Source organism: Gracilinanus agilis, chromosome 2, assembly GCF_016433145.1.
Source record: "Gracilinanus agilis isolate LMUSP501 chromosome 2, AgileGrace, whole genome shotgun sequence".
Classification (NCBI taxonomy): Eukaryota; Metazoa; Chordata; class Mammalia; order Didelphimorphia; family Didelphidae; genus Gracilinanus; species Gracilinanus agilis.
The window spans coordinates 29,519,310-29,539,049 of NC_058131.1; the positions used below are offsets into that span (position 1 = coordinate 29,519,310).

Sequence of the window (19,740 nt, forward strand, 5' to 3'; positions counted from 1 at the left end):
ATTTCCATCCTCCATCCATGACGAAAATGCTTTCTTCCCAATCAGTCTGTGAGGTGGGTCTCTTGGAGGGAACAAGTGATACTTAATGGGTTATGGAGGAATGTCCAAAGCCAGAAAACTCAGGGAATCAATAAAACTGCTGATTGAGGCCCTGGCCTGACATAAGTGACCATGTACAACTTGCTTAGATTTAAATCAATAACATGTATCAGTAGCCAAACTAGCTACTGGTACTGAGGGGACAACTGAAGATCTAAAAGCAACTTAATAGATATTTTTCACAAAGTTGAGGCAGAGATTTAAGGAGGACCTCAGTCAATATATACAGCTCAGGAGCCAGAGAGAATGGGTAAACTTGAAGGGAATTTCCAGGCCATTTGACTCAACGTCTACCTGGGCAGGAATGCCATCATCAACATTCTGGGCCAAATGGCTTTGGCTTCAGGGAACAGAACCCATCCCCTCACAAAGTAGCCCATCGTTCTTTGGAACATTTTTTTGTCACTGGGTCCAAAAACAAACCTTGAAGTGAGGAAACACAGGTTTCTGACATATTTTTGGAAATCCAAGTATGGGCAAAATACTGGATTTTCTTGTTAGTTTAAAGAAACAATTTAAAAAACTGTTTTTAACATGAACTTAAACACCAAATCCAAACATTTTGTATAAGTGGCAATTGTATATCCTTTGGACTTCATCTTCCAAAATTCTCCCCTCCTCTCAAGGTTCCTTTTTTCCCTGTTTGTTTACCTGCGTCCTTTCCATTATTGTATTTAAGTTTTGGGTAACACCTCTCTCACCTCTGTTCTCTCTTCCACCTGGGTGGTGAGTGCTCCCTGTTTCCTCTAGCTCTCCAGTTAAATATTAATAAATCTTTATAAATATTATACTTTGGAAGTATTGAATATTAATTTTAAAATCTACAATTTCCATATAGAGAGAAGAGATAAAGGGTATTTTATATGAAGCCACAAATCAATCAATAAACAAGCTTTGGCTAATAAGCAGGTATTATGCATTTGGCACTATGGTAAACACTGGGGATAAAAAGAAAAAGAGAATACTGTCCCTGCCTTCAAAGGGTTTACATTCTACTGGGAGAGACAACATCAATAAATAACTACATGCCAGATAAATACCGGCGGGCAAAAGGTAGCCCCGGGGCTAGGATCCTAGTAGAGGCAGGACGGGGTTAGAAAGAGAAGGGCCTATAATAGGAAGAAGCAACTCTGGAGGAAGATGGGTTTCTAGCTTGTCATTTGGGGGACAAAGAAGATGAAAGATAAGGAGATATCAGTGACTTGTCCGGAGCACCGCAAGTCAGTGGTGGGGAAGGAGAAAAGACTTTCCCCCTCAAACTCTTAAATCTACTCTCCAAATAAGTTCAATTCAGCAAACATTCCATGAGCCTCCACTAAAAGACCAGGCTCTATTCTAGGTCCTGGGGACAAAAAGAGAAAAAAGAGGTCAGTTCTCCAAGTGTGCACTTTCCACTGGGGGACATACCAGGATTCAAGCAGGAGGACAAGAACACTAGCATTGGGGAGAGCAGAGAAGGGGGTGATATTTAAACTAATTAACCCCTGAAGATAAGGTCTGAAGAGAATTTGTGTCCATTTCAGACAGAAGACTAATTATACAAAAGCTTGGAAATGGGAAATGGGAGGTAGTCTGGAGAGCAGCTAAAAGCCCTATCTGCCTGGGTCAGAGTTAAGAAGAATTTCTGACATGTAGTTATGATGGAAATATGTGTTATGGAAGGCCCAAAATACTAGGGCAAAAAATCTGTCACTTGTTCTAGAGGCAATGGGTGTTCTAGAGGCAGGATTTTGAGAAGGGGACCGGTATAGTCAAACACATAAGTGCCTTAGAAAAATTATTTTGGCAGGAGAGACAGGAAGTGGGAGGACATCACTATTGTCAAGTCAAAAGGCAATGGAGGTCTGAACCAGACGTGTAGAATACGAGAACTAGAAGAGGCCTCTGAGCAGAGAGTAGCATAGAGATGGGGGGAAGGGGAGTGATGAGCAGATAGAACCTAAGGATTTGGTGGCCAACTCACTATGAAGGCTGCGGGAGAGAAGAGTGAAGGACTGAATGGTTGTAAGCATGTGACTTGGAGGATGATGCCCTTAACATAGGTCAGGAAATTTGGGAGGGGAGCAGGTTTAAGGGAAATGATGAAGAATTCTGTTTTTGACATGTTGAGTTTGAGATACAGTCAGGTGAAGATGTCAGGCAGGCAGTTGACAATGCAAGACTAGAAGCCAGAAGAGAAATCAGGACTCTCTATTTGAGAGTCATCTTCAGAGAGATGATGATCTAACCCACTGGATCAGATGAGATCACATGGGGAGACACTTTTGCACTAAGATCAGTCTGGGGCGTTGCGGCATTCAAGTTCCTGATGCGCCAGACTGCTGGGGTTGTGCTGCCAGTGTGCTGCCTCTGCTAGAGGTGGCTGGGATAGTGAGAAGTCTTCATCACCGGGCAGAGCCAACAGTCTTAAGGCAGCAAGGTCACCCAGGACACGGCCATCACAATGTGGACACTGTTGTTTGCTTACATTCACTTTGGAGCATTCATCATTTAGTCCTTTCTCCAGGATTCTCTAAGCTCCCTCCCCATGAGGGTAATATACTGTGCTGACCTGATGGTGCACTTTGGTCCTTTCCAGCTCCCTCCAGATGTCTACAGTCCTCTCCTGGCTGTCGTGGGCCAATTGCAGGCCTGGGACGCTTCTTGGCAGCTTCGGTTTCTGACTGTCCACTCACTAAAGCTCCCAGCTTCCTTTCTACATACGGTCACCTTATAAAGCCTTGGAAAGCAAATAGAGGGAGTTTGTAAATTGATTAGAGTTGGATGGTCAGCACATGGATGAAATTTTAGGGATGTGTGCATGTATGATTATGAAATCAGCACTCTGGGTCTTCAGTAATTTGTTTTGATTCATCATACAGGGAGGTTTGGGAATCAACTGTAACCCGGAATAGGTGTCCTGGATTTGAACTTGGATTTCTCTCCTTGGGAATCTTGGGAAGTTGGAAGGATAGCCATCTGTCTTTTATAATGTAGGTGGAGGCTGCCTGGAAAAAGAGGGATGAATTCAAAATCCTCCGAGATCTTTTTTTACCAAGGACTCCCCCTACCATTGCCTAGAGAGAATAGTATTTGGATTGCTAAGGATGGTCCTGGCAAAATATGACTAAAGAACATGGTCAGCCTGTTCTCTAGTCTTCCTAGCAAGGATTATCTGGTGTCCTAAGCTGGAAAAAACAAAACAAAACAAAAAACCAAACCAAACCAGTTAAGCTTTGTTATTATTTTATGTAGAACTTTGGGTTATCTCCTTACTAGACTATCAACTCCATGAAAGCAGGGACTAGGTTCCCCCCCCCCAAAAAAAAAACCCTTACTTTCTGTCTTAGAATTCATACTAAGTATTGGTTCCAAGGCAGAAGAGCAGTAAGAGCTAGACGATGGGGGTTAAATAACTTGCCGAGGGTCACACAGCTAGGAAGAGTCTGAATCCAGACCTGAACCTAGGATTTCCTGTCTCTAGGCCTTGTTCTCTATCCACTTAGCCACCTAGCTGGCCCTTCTCTATCTTGTTTAACATCTAACATGGTGCTCAGTACTCTGTCTGTTGACCTGAAGTAACTATGTGTATGTGCCCATTATTCAAGACACAGGTTTGTCTGCTACTTATATAGACTTTAACTTTATATCCCAAGTAATGTATGGACAAGATGATGCCTCTTTCAGATAAAACTTCCATACCAAGCTGAGCAGCAAGCGCCATGTGGGCTCTGACTCTGCCAATTCCTTTCAGTGAACATGTATTCACAGTGTCGTCTATGTTGGAAGGCCCTGAGCTGGAGCTGAAGATTCAAAGCATAAGATAGAATTAGAGAAATCTATTTCCATGACAGCTCTGCTCTTTAGGCAGGGCCTTTCCCTGATACGGTGGACTCATGGACTCAATAATGTGCCTAACAGCACCTTGTACAGCTCAGAACCAGAGATCAGGGCAACCATCTGATTTGGGGAACCTTGCACATTGTGGAATTGGTGTGCCTGCTCCTGAAGCCTTCCTTACCCTTAAGAAGGCAAAGCAGGCCTGGCTAGAGGCAGTGGTGGGCTGAGGAATCAAGGTTTATGGCTGATCCCCATGTCCCTGAGCCAGAAGAGGCCTTCCTTAAGCTCTATTGCAGGCAGAGTGCTAACCAAGGTCATGATGAGAACTCCAGCTGAGAGTCTCCAGACATCCAGAATGGGGAGCAGGCTTGGCCACACTGGTCAGGACTTTCTTGATCCTGCCCAAGCTGGACGAGATATGAATACACTCTGCAAAGAAGAGAGATTCCCAAGTTCATAAATGGGCTTCTTGCGGCCTGGGTTGAAATCTATTATGGTTTTGTAGAAAATTTATAACTTCTTTCCTCTTCTCCCTTGGTGAGTGCTTGATTTCAAACTGTTTCCTGAAGTTGAAAGAAGTCTGGGCCCAGGCTCGTTCATTTGATGGCTTTCTGGTTGGCTGTTTCGGTCTCACTCCTCAGCCCCCTCCTTTCTGAGTGCATCCATCTTGGAGGTTCAAGTCATTTGGTGCCTACTGGCCAGCCTGAGCACTTCCTAGTTGTGTAGCCTAAGCTGGGAAGCAGCCAAGGGTCCCTGGAGTCAGAAGGCAGACACTGGTCTCTCATGGTGTGTCCTGAGAGGTTCCTCCAGGAGACAAGATGAGTTTGTTCTTGACCTATTTGGCTGTGCTGGTGACTAATGGCATACATTGCTAAGAGGGGTGATGGGGGAGGCAGAATTTTTCATTGGATTAAAATAACTACATGGGAGATGAACCTAAGGTCCTCTTATTAGCTCTACTCAAAGGAGGGACAAAGAGAGAAACAACTATGATATAGAAATAATGACACTTACAAGACCCAGGACAATTCTGAGGGATTTATGGTAAAGATGCTGCCCACATTCAGAGGGACTGCAGGAGAGGAAACATATAGGAAAAACAACTGCTTGAACACATGGGTCGGGGTGGACATGATTGAGGGTGTGGACTCGAAACTACCACACCAATGCAACTACCAACAATTTGGAAATTGGTCTTGATCAAGGACACATGACAAAACTAGTGGAAATGCGCATGGGTAGGAGGGGCGCGGGGGGAGGGTTGAAGGGGAAAGGAGGAGCATGAATCATGTAACCATGTTAAAAATGAATATTAATAAATGTAAAAAAAAAAGAGAGAGAACTAGTAAAGAATTTGTTCTCCTAAAAAAAAAAAAAAAAAAAAGAAATGATGACACTGAGGTTATGCCCTCGGTCTACTCTTGTGAATGTGTATCTACTATATCTTGTTATTTAGAGGCAGCTCAGCAGCTCAGTGGATAAAACATTGGACCCAGAGTTTGGAAGACCTGAGTTTAAATCCAGTCTTAGACACTTACTAGCTGATGTGACCTGAAAAGTCACTTTGCCTCTGTTTGTCTTAATTTACCAGAGAAAGAAATGGCCAATGACTCCAGCATCCTTGCCAAGAAAACCCTATGGTTCATGGGGTCACAAAGAACTGGACACAACTGAATGACTAAATATCTTGTCTCCCTCATTAGAAGGAAAGCTCCTCGAGGACAGGGACTGTCTTTTTAAATCTCTTTTTGTATGCCCAGCTCTTAGCCTAATGTAGCACAGAGGGAGCGTTTAATCAACACTGAGTGACTGACTAGTCCCTGGAATAGGAATAAATTGTGACGTAGGAGATTTACCTTATTTCCTTCCTGCCTGTAAGTAATCTGCTCAACTGACAAGAGTAAACATACAGAAATTACAATCTATCAGTGCCTACGAGATTTCTCATACAACACATAGTATCATGTCCCTACTCTTGCCACACTTAACCATCTGTAATATCTGGCTGGTGGCCCAAATGACTATTGAACAAAACTGGGGGCCAGGGAGGAACCTCAGAAAGGCATCACTGAACTCTGGATTTGGGGAATGAATGAGTTACTGTTCCATTTCATCATATTTGCCTGACCTTTGTGAATTCTGTCCAACTGACTGAGAACACCAAGTTTTTCAGATTCTAATTCTACAGGCTGCTGGGAAAAAACCTCTCATGTAGAATACAATGGTCTAGGGCCTCTGAAAATTCTGACATGTATGCTTGCTATTATAAAAAAGAGATGCACCACTCCTCAAACACACTCACAACTGGGAAGACTCTGAGCATGGAAGGGAGCTCTGAAAGTCATTAGGTTCAACCCCTATCACCACACATGTAAGGGATCACCTCCAATTCACAGATGAGGTATAGCATAAGCCCAGAGATGATGTGACCTAGCCAAAGTCACATAGTAAGACACAGAGAGGGGAGAGGGCTGAGACCTGTCTTGCACCTATCAGGCAACTTAGCATCCTGGAAAGGGGAAGATTCGGGACACATAGATTTCATTCTTGGATTTGTTGTTCACCTAGGATGAGTTACCTAATATTTCTGGGCTTTGGTTATCTCCTTGGGAGAATAAAGGCATCAGACTAGATGGCTGTTCGGGTCCCTTCCTGAATGTGGAATATGATTCCACACTTGGTGGTTGCAGATTTATTCCCAAAGGTTTTGGTTCCCAAGTATCCTTTTAGAACACTTGGTATCTTTGGGTTCTATATCATCTTTGATATAATATAATATGTCTTCTTCTTCCCCTACTCAGAAAGTCGTATCTTATAACAAAGAATAAAAAAGAAAGAGAAAAACTACATTGACCAGGCCTGACCAAGTTCCATATTCAAAAGAAAGGAGGCAAGTACATTCTTCTAGCATGCCTTCAGGGTCAGGGTCAGGCGTCCTTATTCTAGAGTTCATGTGCATTCCATGAGTACTTGTTGGGTCTAAAGTTCTCCAGGTTCTGCTGACTCTATTTTGCATCAGGTTATCTAAGTCTTCCAATGCTTCCCTATGTTCTTTATAAACAAGGTTTTTCACATTGCAATAATTTTCCATTACATCCATGCACCCATGATTTGCTTAGCCACTCCTCAATTCGAGATCATCTTATTTCCAGTTCTTTGCACAAAACAGTACGAAAAGTGCTGCGATCAGTTAGTACTTTGAGTATTCCTAGGGGGCTTTTCTTTTTGTTTGCTCTCCCTGGAATGGACACGTCATAGGGAGATATGGAAAGCTGAATCACGTTCTTAGCACACTTCCAAACTGCTCTGCTGAATGGATGGTCCAGTTCAAGGTCCACAAAGAGCATATTAACATGTCTCTTCTTCCATAGCTCCACCAGTAATGACTGATCGCTGGGCACCTCTGGTAATGTGAGGTGGTTTTCATTTGCATTGCTCTTAATATAAGTAGTAATTTGGAGGAAACCCACTCATGGTTGTTGTGCCTTGGTCTTCTTTTTACTAGTCACATCACACATTTCCAGACAAGGTTAGGGATGTGTGTGTGTGTGTGTGTCCATGAGTAATGGGTACAAAAACAAGACTTGATAACACACCAAACTTGATTGGACATGGTATGGTAGAAATGCTACAGGGTTTAGAATCAGAGGAGTTGGGTTCAAATCCAAGGCTCTGCCACCATGTGACCTCAGGAATTTCATTTAAACTATCTGAGCATCAGTTTCCTAATGATTATTTAGAATAGATGGAATAGATAACTTCAAAGCCTCTTCCAGCATGAAAAGATGGTCCTATGTTCTTATCTTCCCTGGCTATCAGTAAGCAGCCTTTCTTTCAGACTAGCCCTCCAGATAGTTTGTCCTAACTTAGCCCAGAGAGCCTGTTTGGAGCTGTGTGAACACACAGGAAAACAAGATCTGCTTTAGGAGATGAACCCCTTCCAGCTCCAAGTTTGACAAGATGATCTGTGCCTGTCTTGGCTGGTGTGGCTGCTTCTGCACGCCTAATGACTGCCTGCCATACCTGTGAATAAGAGAGAGCTACCTAGAACCCTGAGAAGGAAGAGACTTGTGGAGGGTCTAGAGCCAAGATCTTCCTGGCTCTGAAGACAGTTTTTTGGTCATTCTCTTTCAGTGTGTCAGAAAGGAAAGCCAGCTGAAAAGAGAAACAAAGCTGCAAGCCCTACCTATCCCTTGTGTTTCCCACTACCTCCTACCTCACTGGCTCATAGCCCAAAGCTGTATGCTTTAGCTTTGCTTGTTTATATTTGGTGGTGGGATCACTCTGAATCCGTCAATGGTCCGACTACTCTGGGGATATGAGAGCCACCAGCAACAATTCTGATGGACTACCATCCCCAGCCATTATCACTACAGGCTGCTCCTGTGCCACTGGGCACATAGAAATTCCTTAGGTATTAGAAACAAATTAAATGGGTTCATTCTGAGTAAACTTTGTTAAAATCATACTTAATGGGCAGGAAAAGCTAATCAATGAGGTCATTAAGTCAATGTTGGCACTGCCCATGATTCCGGCCCACAATTCCTTGCTGTGGAAGGAGGGCAGACCAGGTCATTTAGAAAGGGGGTGTATGTTGTGCAAGACTACTAGCTGCCTAGAGATTCTTATCAAGCCCACATCTGTGAAGTCTGCACAGCTTGGGAGAGGCTTATTGCCATCAGTGAGAAACTAACTCTCGGTCTTAGGGGCAAATTCACTCGACTCTCTCAAAGGGCCTGACCTTTCGCCATTCCCAGCCACTCCACCTGTCGGTCTCTGGGCATTGGCTAGACCCAGTCCTGACCCAGGCTCGTGTGTCTGGCTGGTCTCTACAGCATCCCCACTGTGGATTTTCCACTGCAGGCCTCATCTGGCCTCTAAGTCTAAGGCAGCATGACTATTTTAAATGGGAGACTGGGGGCAACTGGGATGCTCCTCATTCTAAAGGAAAGGTTAACTTGATGTGGGAGGAGACACTGCCAAGAGGATGGGATCTGAGAACTTCCCTGAACAACTCACCGCCTCATGGCAGCGGGCACCATTTGGGTTCCATTCTTAGACATCATATACTACTAGCTATTTTGCCATTTTCTCTCTTCAGATTCAGAGACAAAGCAATCAAAGGGCTATCACAACTTGCTTCTTTTTTATTTTAACTCTTACCTTCCATCTTAGAATTGATATTAACAGTTCCAAGGCAGCAGAGCAGTAAGGACTAGGCAATGGGGGTTAAGTGACTTGCCCAGGGTCACAATGCTAGGAAGTATCTGAGGCCATATTTGAACCCAGAACTTCTTGTCTACAGGCCTGGCTCTTTCCATCCACTGAGCCATCTTGCTTTCTCTATCACTAACCTCCAAGCTTGTCCAGGATGGAGGCTTTTCCTCTCTGGTGAACCATATACTGGCTTAGCTGCTGATGCCATGAAAACCTCACGGGCTGCTTTCTCTGACCTTGTAGTTATCACTTCATACTTCCTGAATGCAGCAGGTTCCCAAAAGGCTGACAGTTTTTTTTTTTTTCCATCTGGGTCCTGAAGGCTGCCATAAGCTCCATTTTTTTCCCTTGCTAAATGCTTTAGAAATTGTCACAACTACTTCTATTTCCCCAACAGCCTGCCATTCTTGACTCTTTTCACAGAGAACACCACTTCAGAGCTTCCTCTTCAAATCACTATTCAAATATAAAGAGGGCGGGGTGAAAAGTAGTCATATTAATTATACATTAATGAAAGGTAGATGGATGAAGGAAAATTGAGCTGTGACTGTGCATCGTCAAATCCCAGGAATACTAAAGAGAGTTCTGGATTTCAGGCTCCTGTTCTAGGAAGGTAGGCAGCAGAGGACAGCTGGGAGGAGGCTGGGAAGAAGGAAGCTACTTTTGCAATCCCACCCCAAATGCCCCACTCCTCAGAGAGCAGCCTGCGGGATGACAGTATTCACTTCAACAGTTGCCTTTGGAACATAACACCTCAGGAGAGAGACATACACAAAGGTAGGTCCCGGTGGTTGTAGGAGGCGGCGGCATTACAGCAGAAGAGAGGGTCAGAGAACACCTAGAAAAGGAAGTGATGACCACAAAAGGTCGGCATGCCTTCAAGAGCAGGTCGTGCCATCCTAACCTGGTTTCCTTTTTGGGCACAGTCAGGAAACTGGGAAATGAAAAGAATGTCACTGATTTTTCTCAGCTCCATTTTAGCACAATCTTGGATAAAGTATCTCATGCTCTTCCCAAGGAAAAGAGGCTGCAGGCTGGATGACAGAATGACCACACAGAATGGAAGTTCCTAAATGTAGTAGGAGGTCAGTCACACCTTTAAAAGGAGGGCTAAGGTGTCCGCCATGCTTGGCCCTTGCTAGTGAACATTTTTGGATAAGGGAATAGATAGAACGTTTATGAAATCTGCCTACAGTGCAAAAGCCAGAAGAGATCTAACACACACATTGGATAACCAGGCCAGGAGCCAAAAGAACCGGGCCAATGTTTCTCTCAACTCCTGCCCTCACACCTCATGCCTTTGAAATGCATACTAATCTTCCCTCAAACTCAGTCCTTTACTCACCTCCTCATCTCTTGTACCCCACTTCAGCCAACACATAAAGTTGGTCAAACCCTTGATCTTGCCATCATCCTCAAATGTTCCTGCTCCATGTTTACTAATTTCCCAGATCCCCTTATCTAGCCATAATCTATTGTTTTTTCACCTCTTCCTTTGTCTTTCCTTATGTTAAAGGGATTTTCTTAATCTCTCCCTAGTTTAAGAGGGGAGGGATTTAGATTTACTAGACCTTTCTCTTTACCCACATGGTAACCTCCAATCCCTTGACTCCTCAGTCTTCTCCCATGCTGTCTCCCCTGTATTTGCCATTCTCCCCGCTTTTCCCTAACTTGACCCCTCGATGAACTGATTCATTTCTACACCAGAAGGGTCAAACTTGAACCCTGCCTTGAGGCAAAACTCTCTTGTCAGTAGCAGATAAAAACGCAATTGGAACATATTTAACAAGATGAAAATTACAATAAAACATAATTTATGACAGTTTTCTAAGTCAAGTAGAAAGGCTGGCAGAGACTCAGATTTGCTGTAGCTACACCCTTCTCTTCTCGATTCCCTCTCACCTTGACATTGCCCCTACTGCCCACCGCCAAGCTTAACCTTGGATCACTCCCATCATCTGCATCATGCCACAGAATTGGGTCCAGCACAAGTATCTATACATACTTTCAACTGGGCCCTCACTGCTGCATAGCAACCCTACCATATTCCTTGTCAACTCACTCCTGACCCCCACCCCCTTCAGAGCAGCTTCTCCACACCTTTTCATTCCTTCTTCAAATCTCCCATGGCTCCCACTCCTCCTTCTCTCAGTTGAGATCCTTGCCTCAAAATTTGAAGAGGAAACAGAGGCCATTTGTCTTGAGTTCTCTTTTCCCCTCTTTCTCAGAGCGATGGCTTCCTGTCCCTCTTTTCTTCATGTCTATCTCACAGGATAAGGTGGCCGTACCCCTTTACAATACTGAGTACTGGTTCCAGGGTAGAAGACTGGCAAGGGCTAGACAATGGGGCTTAAGTGACTTGCCCAGGGTAACACAGCTGGGAAGTGTCTGAGGCCAGATTTGACCTCCCATCTCTAGGCCTGACTCTCAATCCACTGAGCCACCTAGCTGCTCTCCTTTTAGTTGTTCAAGTGATCCCATTCTACCTCCTCTCTACACTTAAAGATTGCCCCCCTGGCATTCCCACTCTATCACTTATTTGCAGTCTCTCCCTGTCTACTGGTTTCTTCTTTACTGCCCATAAAATGCCTGTGTCTCCTGATCCTTCGATCCTCACTAACCATTGTTCCACATTTCTTCTGCCCTTTGTGGCTAAACTCCTTGAAAAGGCCATCTGTGGTAGATGCCTCTACTTTCTCTCCTTTCAATCTCTTCTCAATTCCTTATAATTTGGCTTCCCAACTCATCATTCCATCAAAACTTCAAGATTCCTAGATCTCTGAATTGCCAAATCAAATAGCATTTTCTGTCCTCATTCTCTCTGCAGCCTTTGACACTGCTGATAACCCTTTCTTCCTTAAAACTCTTTTTGGCCACCATTCTCCCCTTGTTCTCTTTCTACCTATATGACTGATCCTTCTCAGACTCCTTTGCTGGATCCACATTCAAAGCATGTCCTTTAACAGTAAGTGACCACAGGATTCTGGTTTTTTGTTTGTTTGTTTGTTTGTTTGTTTTTAAACCCTCACCTTCCTTCTTGGAATCAATACTGGGTATTGGTTCCAAGGCAGAAGAGTGGTAAGGGTAGGCAATGGGGGTGAAGTGACTTGCCCAGGGTCACACAGCTGGGAAGTGTCTGAGGCCAGATTTGACCCTAGGACCTCCTGTCTCTGGGCCTGGCTCTCAATCCACTGAGCCACCTAGCTGCCCCCAGTATTCTGTTTTAAATAAACCATTGGGGCTCTGCTCCATCCCCCACAAAAATAAAATAAAATAAAATAACAGAAAATAACAGAAAACAAAAGTACTACTTCACTTGGTGATTTCATCAGCTCTTATGGATTTAATTACCATCTCTATGCTGGCAATTCTCAAATCTACCGGTTCTGCTCCAATCTCTCTATAGACCTCCAATCTCAGATCCTCCTCTTGGATTCCTAGCTTCCATTAAATCCTAATTAAAATCCTAACGTCTATAGGAAGCCTCTTTGAACTCTCTTGAGTCTAGTGCCTTTCCTCTCTTAATTATTTCCTATTTTTGATTATCTTATAGTTCAGTTTAGAAAACCAACTTCCCAGGTCTAAGATTAGGAAAGCCTCGGTCATCCTGAAAAGAAGCTGAGGATTTTAGAGGCTGGCATGCTCAATGAATTAGGAGGGTGATACAACAGGTAAGAAAGTTCATGCCACCTTGGGCTGTGTGCTGGGAGAGGCACAGTTTCCAGGAGTAAGTCTCTGGTCTCCCTGTCATCTGACCTGCTCAAACCACATTTGATATATCATGTTCAGTTCTAGGGACCACATTTTAGAATGTGCTGAAGAGTGCTAAGAAGAGGGAAGACGATGAGAATGGGGAGTTGCCTTATGTTTATCCCACACGAGGTCTGCTTGAAGGGGTGTGTGTGTGTGTGTGTGTGTGTGTGTGTGTGCTTGAGTGTGCAAGAATGTGTGCACATGTGCTCCCAAAGGACAAACTTGGAAATGATTGTTACCTTGTGAAAAGGTAAATTTAGGTTTGCTAACATTTAAAGCTGTCCCAAAATAGAATGGGCATCATGGGGAGGCCGTGGATTCCTACTTGTTTGGGTCTTCAAGGAACATCCCATGACCCCTTGGTCCACGTATTATCAAGGAGATTCTTTGTTAGAATGAATTACATTAGCTGGCTACTAAGGTCCCTTTTAATTCTGGCATTCTGGGTTTCACGATCAGTTATCTTGCCTGTGGTCTCTTTTTTCCCCAGCCCCCACAGCTGAGAACTTGGACAGTATTTCAGACACCCTGAAAACATAATGGAAAAGGATCTTAGATAAAATATGGGCCCCAGAAGATTTTGGGAGGAGGGGGAGAAAGGCAAAATAGCCATTGTGATCCCTCGATAAGACAGCAGAGCCGATCTTGGCAATTTCCTTGTAATAGCAGCAATTCCCGGTAACTTAATCCTTGGGGGGAGGGAGGAGAGGACAGAGATAGACTCTCCTCCTGTGTGTGGGATGAACAAGCTAACAAATTCTCCAAGAGAAAAGACCGCCGACTAAAAAGAGGACACATACCTATCTGGTGAAAATCTACAGAATGTGTTTTTCCCAAATCCCAAACAATGAATCTGAAGGTCACTAAGTTGAGGCTGTTAGACCAGCAGAGGCCATGAGTAATTCTCATTTGTGTCTGCTGTGTGTGATGGTCATGTTCCAGGCTCTGCCTCTGCCTGGTCTTCAGAAGGATGGAAGGATGAAGACAGAATTTGTTTTGTCGACATGCACTGTGAGCTAAGCAGCTCCAAAATACTTCCACTCCAGGCTCCCAGAATCCAAAGGGGGGGGGGCGAGTAATCACTCTAAATGACCCTCGACTATTTGGAAGTTCATACCATCAAGTTAGAAGAAACAAAATTGTTACCACCTGTTAAGCTCCCAAGTAACACAAAAATCGCAGAGGGGAGAGGCTGGCAGATGGGCTAAGAGGAAGGATTTGAAGAAAACTCAAGGATGTTAGACTGTGAGCACCTCCTCTGGGCAGCCTTGAATCACATCAGCAGCTGAGAGGCACAGGCAGGGAGAACACTGGGCAGGTCGGCATATGGAGAAACATTATTCTGCAGTCAACACAGCATCATAAAAACTTTCTTGTACCTGTAGTTTCTAAAACAGCTTGTAAAAAAGGTAATGGCTCCCAGAATGTGAAGCTGTAAGGAATCTTAGAGATCACCTCCTGGCAGACCCCATCTCCCTTCCTGATCTCTCCTCCTTGGTACTGAGTTCCACTTTGTTCCAAGTATTCGAGCTAAGGCTGAATGGCCACCCTGGTTTGACTCAACAGACATTTAGAAGACGTACTCTGTGGGCTCTAGATATCCAGAGAGGTCGTGTTCTCAGGGTGCTCACATTCTACTAATGAGCATCAAAGACATTCTACCAAGATGTGATAGGGGGGCCCTGTGGTTCCTTCTAGCAGGAGAGCATTTTGTTTGGAATCGTCCTGCGGCTATATCACCACCTCCACCTCCTTGCCACACAAAACGTGAACTTTTTTAAGAGAGCCACCCAGTGGGATTTTTCATTCTGTATTCTCCAGGGTCTAGTAAAGAGACTTGAACACAAGAGGCATTTAATATATGTTTGTGGAATTGAAATTAATCTTCAAAGTCCAGGTAATCCAATGTACTCACCCAAAGCAAGAATCTCCTCTGGCATATCCCTGACAGATGTCATGTAGCTTCTCCAGTGATGGAGAGCTCATTATCTTTCTAGCTCATTCCTTCATTAGCCAATCCTGACTGTTAAACAGTTTTCTTAATTTTAAGCTGACTCTGATCTGAGGTTATTAGTTGTCTTCCTCTAAGCTCCCACGACAAGCCTTCGAATACCTGAACTCGGACATTGTCTCTTCCCTTAGTCTTCGGAACTCTAGGTCAACCTTTTTCAACTCCTTCCTCCAGGGGTCTGTTGAGATATGTGGTTTCCAGACTCCTGATCACACTGCTCTGGATACAGTCTAATTTGTCCACATCCTTAGAGTTTAGGACTGCATGCGGTATTCTGGCAGTAGAGCAGTCTACTGTAGAGTAGCACAATTACTGCCTGGGATCTCTGCTGCTTCACTGTGCAGAGAAGATCAAACCTTCATTTTCACCTGGTGGAGAGAGGCCAGACAACTGTTCTAAGGTGACCCAGCTAGTTAATGACAGAACATAGGCCTAGCTCCTCTGACTCCTTAGAAAAACCCATTGCCTTCTCCATTATCCCATTTAAAACTCTTTTTTTTTTTCCCCCCAAGCTGGAAAGCCTTAAACAAAGTCAGCAGAACTTCTGTGGTAACAAGATGGTGACTAAGAAGGACATGATCATGGCCTGCTCTACTTCTGCCTTGGGCCTGGAGGAGCTCCTTTTGAGATCCCGTATTTCTATGTTAACTAATATAAGGTGATTCTTGAATTGAAACTTTTAAGGGGCCTAACACAATAGGTTTATTCTCCCTATGCTGGGTTCCCTTCCATTTTTGAAAGATCACCCACATTTCACAAAGGAGGGCCCAAAACCAAGGCAGTTTGCAAATTAAAAAAAAAAATCACTGCTCAAAATATTATCATATATATAGGGGGGAGTATAAGAAGTGACCTCCAAATTAAATTGAACTCTCAATCACATTCTTCAGATATAACACACAAATGGCAAAGGTGAAGAGTGATATGAAGACATTTAGCTGAGATGGCTAGGTGAAAAATAATAGTGGTTTATCTGGGACTAGATCCTTATTTGGTATCTTTCCCAAGACTTCCCGTCACCCCAACCTGAAGTCATCCCTTAATTTATAGATAGATTAAATTAATACTTGTAGCACATCCACAAGGGGGCACAGTGCTCTGGGCTGGGGAGTTACAGAAAACTAAGATGATTCTCTATTTCCAAAGAGCTAACCAACTCCTGTGGATAAGATGAATCCATGAGACTATAGACAGGCTGCACAGGTAGGCAAGGCAAGGAGTACATGATCTAAACATGTTGACTGTAAGTTCGTCTCCACAAAATGAGATCCAAAATTAGACACAAACTTGAAGTCAGGAAGAATGTATAGATCCATTTAAGCTAATTCAGTAAACATTTATTCTAAATTCGCCACGTGCAAAACCTGATAATCCATATAGGGACAACCAAATGGATGAAAAATGTCTATTATTTAGAGCAGAGGCATCAACAGCCCAGAACATTCCCTAAGAATGACCTGAACAAGATTAAAATGTGGTTCCTATTTGACTTGATGAATAAAAACAGAAATACATAAATTGGTGTGGTTTTCCAAGTCAATACAGGGCCTGCAGGGATCCTTACATATTGTCTGATGACCTAGTTCTGCTTTTTTTTAACCCTTAACTTCTGTGTATTGTCTCATAGGTGGAAGAGTGGTAAGGGTGGGCAATGGGGGTCAAGTGACTTGCCCAGGGTCACACAGCTGGGAAGTGTCTGAGGCTGGATTTGAACCTAGGACCTCCTGTCTCTAGGCCTGACTCTCCATCCACTGAGCTACCCAGCTGCCCCCTCTAGTTCTGCTTTATGAGTTCAACACCACTGGATGAGACTATGAGATGTGGATTGGATGGCAAACCACTAAGTTAACAAATCACTACAAATACTTAGGAGAAGTACTGAGGAAACATGAGCTTGGCCCAGAATGAATAGGAGAAAGCCAACAGGCTGGACTACATTTGGCAAACAGCATTGTATTTTCATCAGTCCCAAGTTTCTCTCTAATGCAATACTCATCTGTGTTCTCCCAAGGAGGCTGAAGGGTTGGAGAGCCTGGAACATCACAGTCTCTATGAGAATACAAGTTTGGGGAGACTTAAGGAGCAATGGAAAGAGACAAGCAGGTAACAGCGCATTTCCCATGATGATCCGTTTCCGTCTTTGGCATGCAAACCAGGCTGCCCTCTGAGGGTCAACCTAGCTAGCTAGTAAGTCTTTATACTAGGAATACTTTCTTCAAGAGACACCAGCTGAAGCCCTGGAGAAGTCAGAAATGGCTGTGTCCAGGTGGGGGAGGGAAGCTCCCGGAAGAATCATTAGGCATTCTGACCATGGTGCCTCTGGTGACCCGCTTATGAATGGCATTCGGAGCCCAAGAAAGCCAGTGATGCCATTCCTCCACTTTCTCTCATCATTGACCTTGGAAGTGGAGCACAGACATATTTTCTCTAGAGGGTTCCCAGGTGTACTGGGGATGCCTAGAAGGTAGAACATAGGAGAAGTGGAGACTCTAAGGTGCTCCTTCTCCCAGAGCTTCTTAGAGCTTTCTCTTTCTGGTGCCACTGAGTACACGTACTCTAATCTCTTCAAAACAAACACTGCCCAAGATAACAAGATGTGAATGAGCTGCTATCTGGATCAGCCGGGGAAGCACTTAAATGAGTGAGTTCTCAGATCTGTTGATGAATGGCAGACATTATTATAGCTATTTAAGGTTCAAAATGCATTATAAGCATTATCTCATTTAAACCTTACAAACAATCAACAAGCATTTATGAAACCTCTACTGATGTGCCAGGCACTTTTCCAGGTGCTTGGGACACAGTAGAAAGAATGAAACAATCTCCACTAGTAAGGAGCCCATGTTCTAATGGAGAAGACCAGGAACAGAGAGGTTAGATACAGATGGTTTGAGAGAAAGGGTGCTAGAAGTTGGGAGAATGGGGAAAGGCTTCATGCATAAGATGATACCTGAGCTACATCTTCATGGAAGAGAGGGATTCTGTGAGGTGGAGGTAAGGAGGGAGGGGATGCCAAGGATGCAGGTACAATGGCCCAAAGATGGAAGATGGAGTGTTCTGTGTGAAAAGGACACAACCCAGGCCAGTTCTTCTGGACTACATATTGAGAGGAGAGTAATGGAAGCTGGAAAGAAAGGAAGGGTTCAGGTTGCAAAGGAGTTTACACTTGGTTGCAGAAGCAATCAAGAGCCATGGGAGATGATTATGAAGACAGGTACTAGAGCTATTATTATTCACATATGGCATACATTCACATATGAATCCAAGATTTCCCTAGCTATCAGGCATCAGGACAGGATAGGGATCCCAATCTGGCCTCCCACTTTCCCCACTACAATGTGATGTTTGTGTGTGAAATGCTGGAATATAAGTAGGCAGAGCCCATGTGAGGGACGCGAGTAGAGATGAATGGAGATTGATTTGGGGGCCACAGATCTAGAGCAGAAAGGGGCTAGAAGTCATCTTAGTTGAACATCATCCTTTTACAGACAAGGAAACTGAGGCCCAGAAAGTTTTGGTGATTTGCCCAAGGCTATATAGCTAGGAAGCGACAATGGGATTTGAGCCCTCTTTTTCACTGTAGTATATTGGCTATCTGAAGAGCTGGAGGAAACTGAACAACTGTTCTGAGTAAATTATGATTTCATGTTCAACTTCAACCGGCCCGCTTGCCACTAAGATAATACATTTATTCTCCTCTAATTTATTTTTTTCCTTTTTAAAAAATCTTTATCTTCCAACTTAAACTCAATACTGTGTATTGGTTCCAAGGCAGAGTGTTAAGGGTAGGCAATGGGGCTAAGTGGCTTACCCAAGGTCACATAGATAGGAAGTGTCTGAGAGCAGATTTGAACCCAGGACCTCCCATCTCTAGGTCAGACTCTCAATCCACAGAGCCCCCTAGCTGCCCCCATTCCTTTGTTATCTTGAAGAAAACACCATCCTTCCAATCAACCAGGCTCACCAGCTTGGTATCATCCTCAATTCCTTATTCTTACTCACGCCATAGAACTGATGAGTTGGAAAATGTTGTCATTTCTGTCTCCACAATAATTCTCACACTTGTCCCATTGTCTTGACTTGCATGTCCATTGCCCAATACAGGCACTCATCAGCTCTAACTTAAGAGTATGCCAGTGGCCTTCAATTTAGACAATCTGCCTTTTGAGCCTCTCTACTCCAATACGACCTCCACAAAATCACGAAGCGATGGACCCAGAGACAAGAACTAGAAGCAATGGAGGGAGATCATATAGTGACAGATTTTGGCTTATTCTAAGGGAAAATGTTTATTTACCTCAGTTTCTTCATCTGTAGCATGAAGGTAATACTAGCAACTACCTCCCAGGGTGGTAGTGAGGATCAAATGAGATAAAACACTTTGTAGAAGCACACGGCAAACCTTAAAGTGTTATGTCAATGCTAGCTCTTCTTGTAACAAGAGAGAGTATAGAGCAAGCGTCAAAAGCTGCAGGCAGGGCAAGGAGGCAGAGGAATAAGAAAAGGTCTTTAGATTGGGCAATTCCGAAGCCACTGGTAGCTCTGGAGAGTGTTTCAGCTGAATGATGATGAGGTTAGAAACCAAATTACTGAGGGCTTAAATCTAATGAGAGGAAACGGGAGTCCCTGAATATATAGATGGATTTCTCTAGTTTAGTCCCAAAAGGGAGGAGACATGCAGGGCAGTATCTGCTGAGGATAAATGAATCAAGGGAGGGTTCTTTGAGGATAGGGGCGACATGGACATATTTGTAGGCAGCAGGGCAGCAACCAATGGCTGGGAAGAGCTTGAAGATGGGGGAATGTGGGGATGATGGATGGTTCAATCTGCCAGAGATGGT

General features: G+C 44.0%; 1 protein-coding gene across 4 annotated transcripts in view; it reads right to left on the reverse strand.

Annotated features, from left to right (window-relative positions):
- Positions 1 to 19,740, reverse strand: part of EXOC6B (exocyst complex component 6B) — a 643,271-nt gene that overhangs the window by 73,850 nt on the left and 549,681 nt on the right. The window lies entirely within an intron of this gene.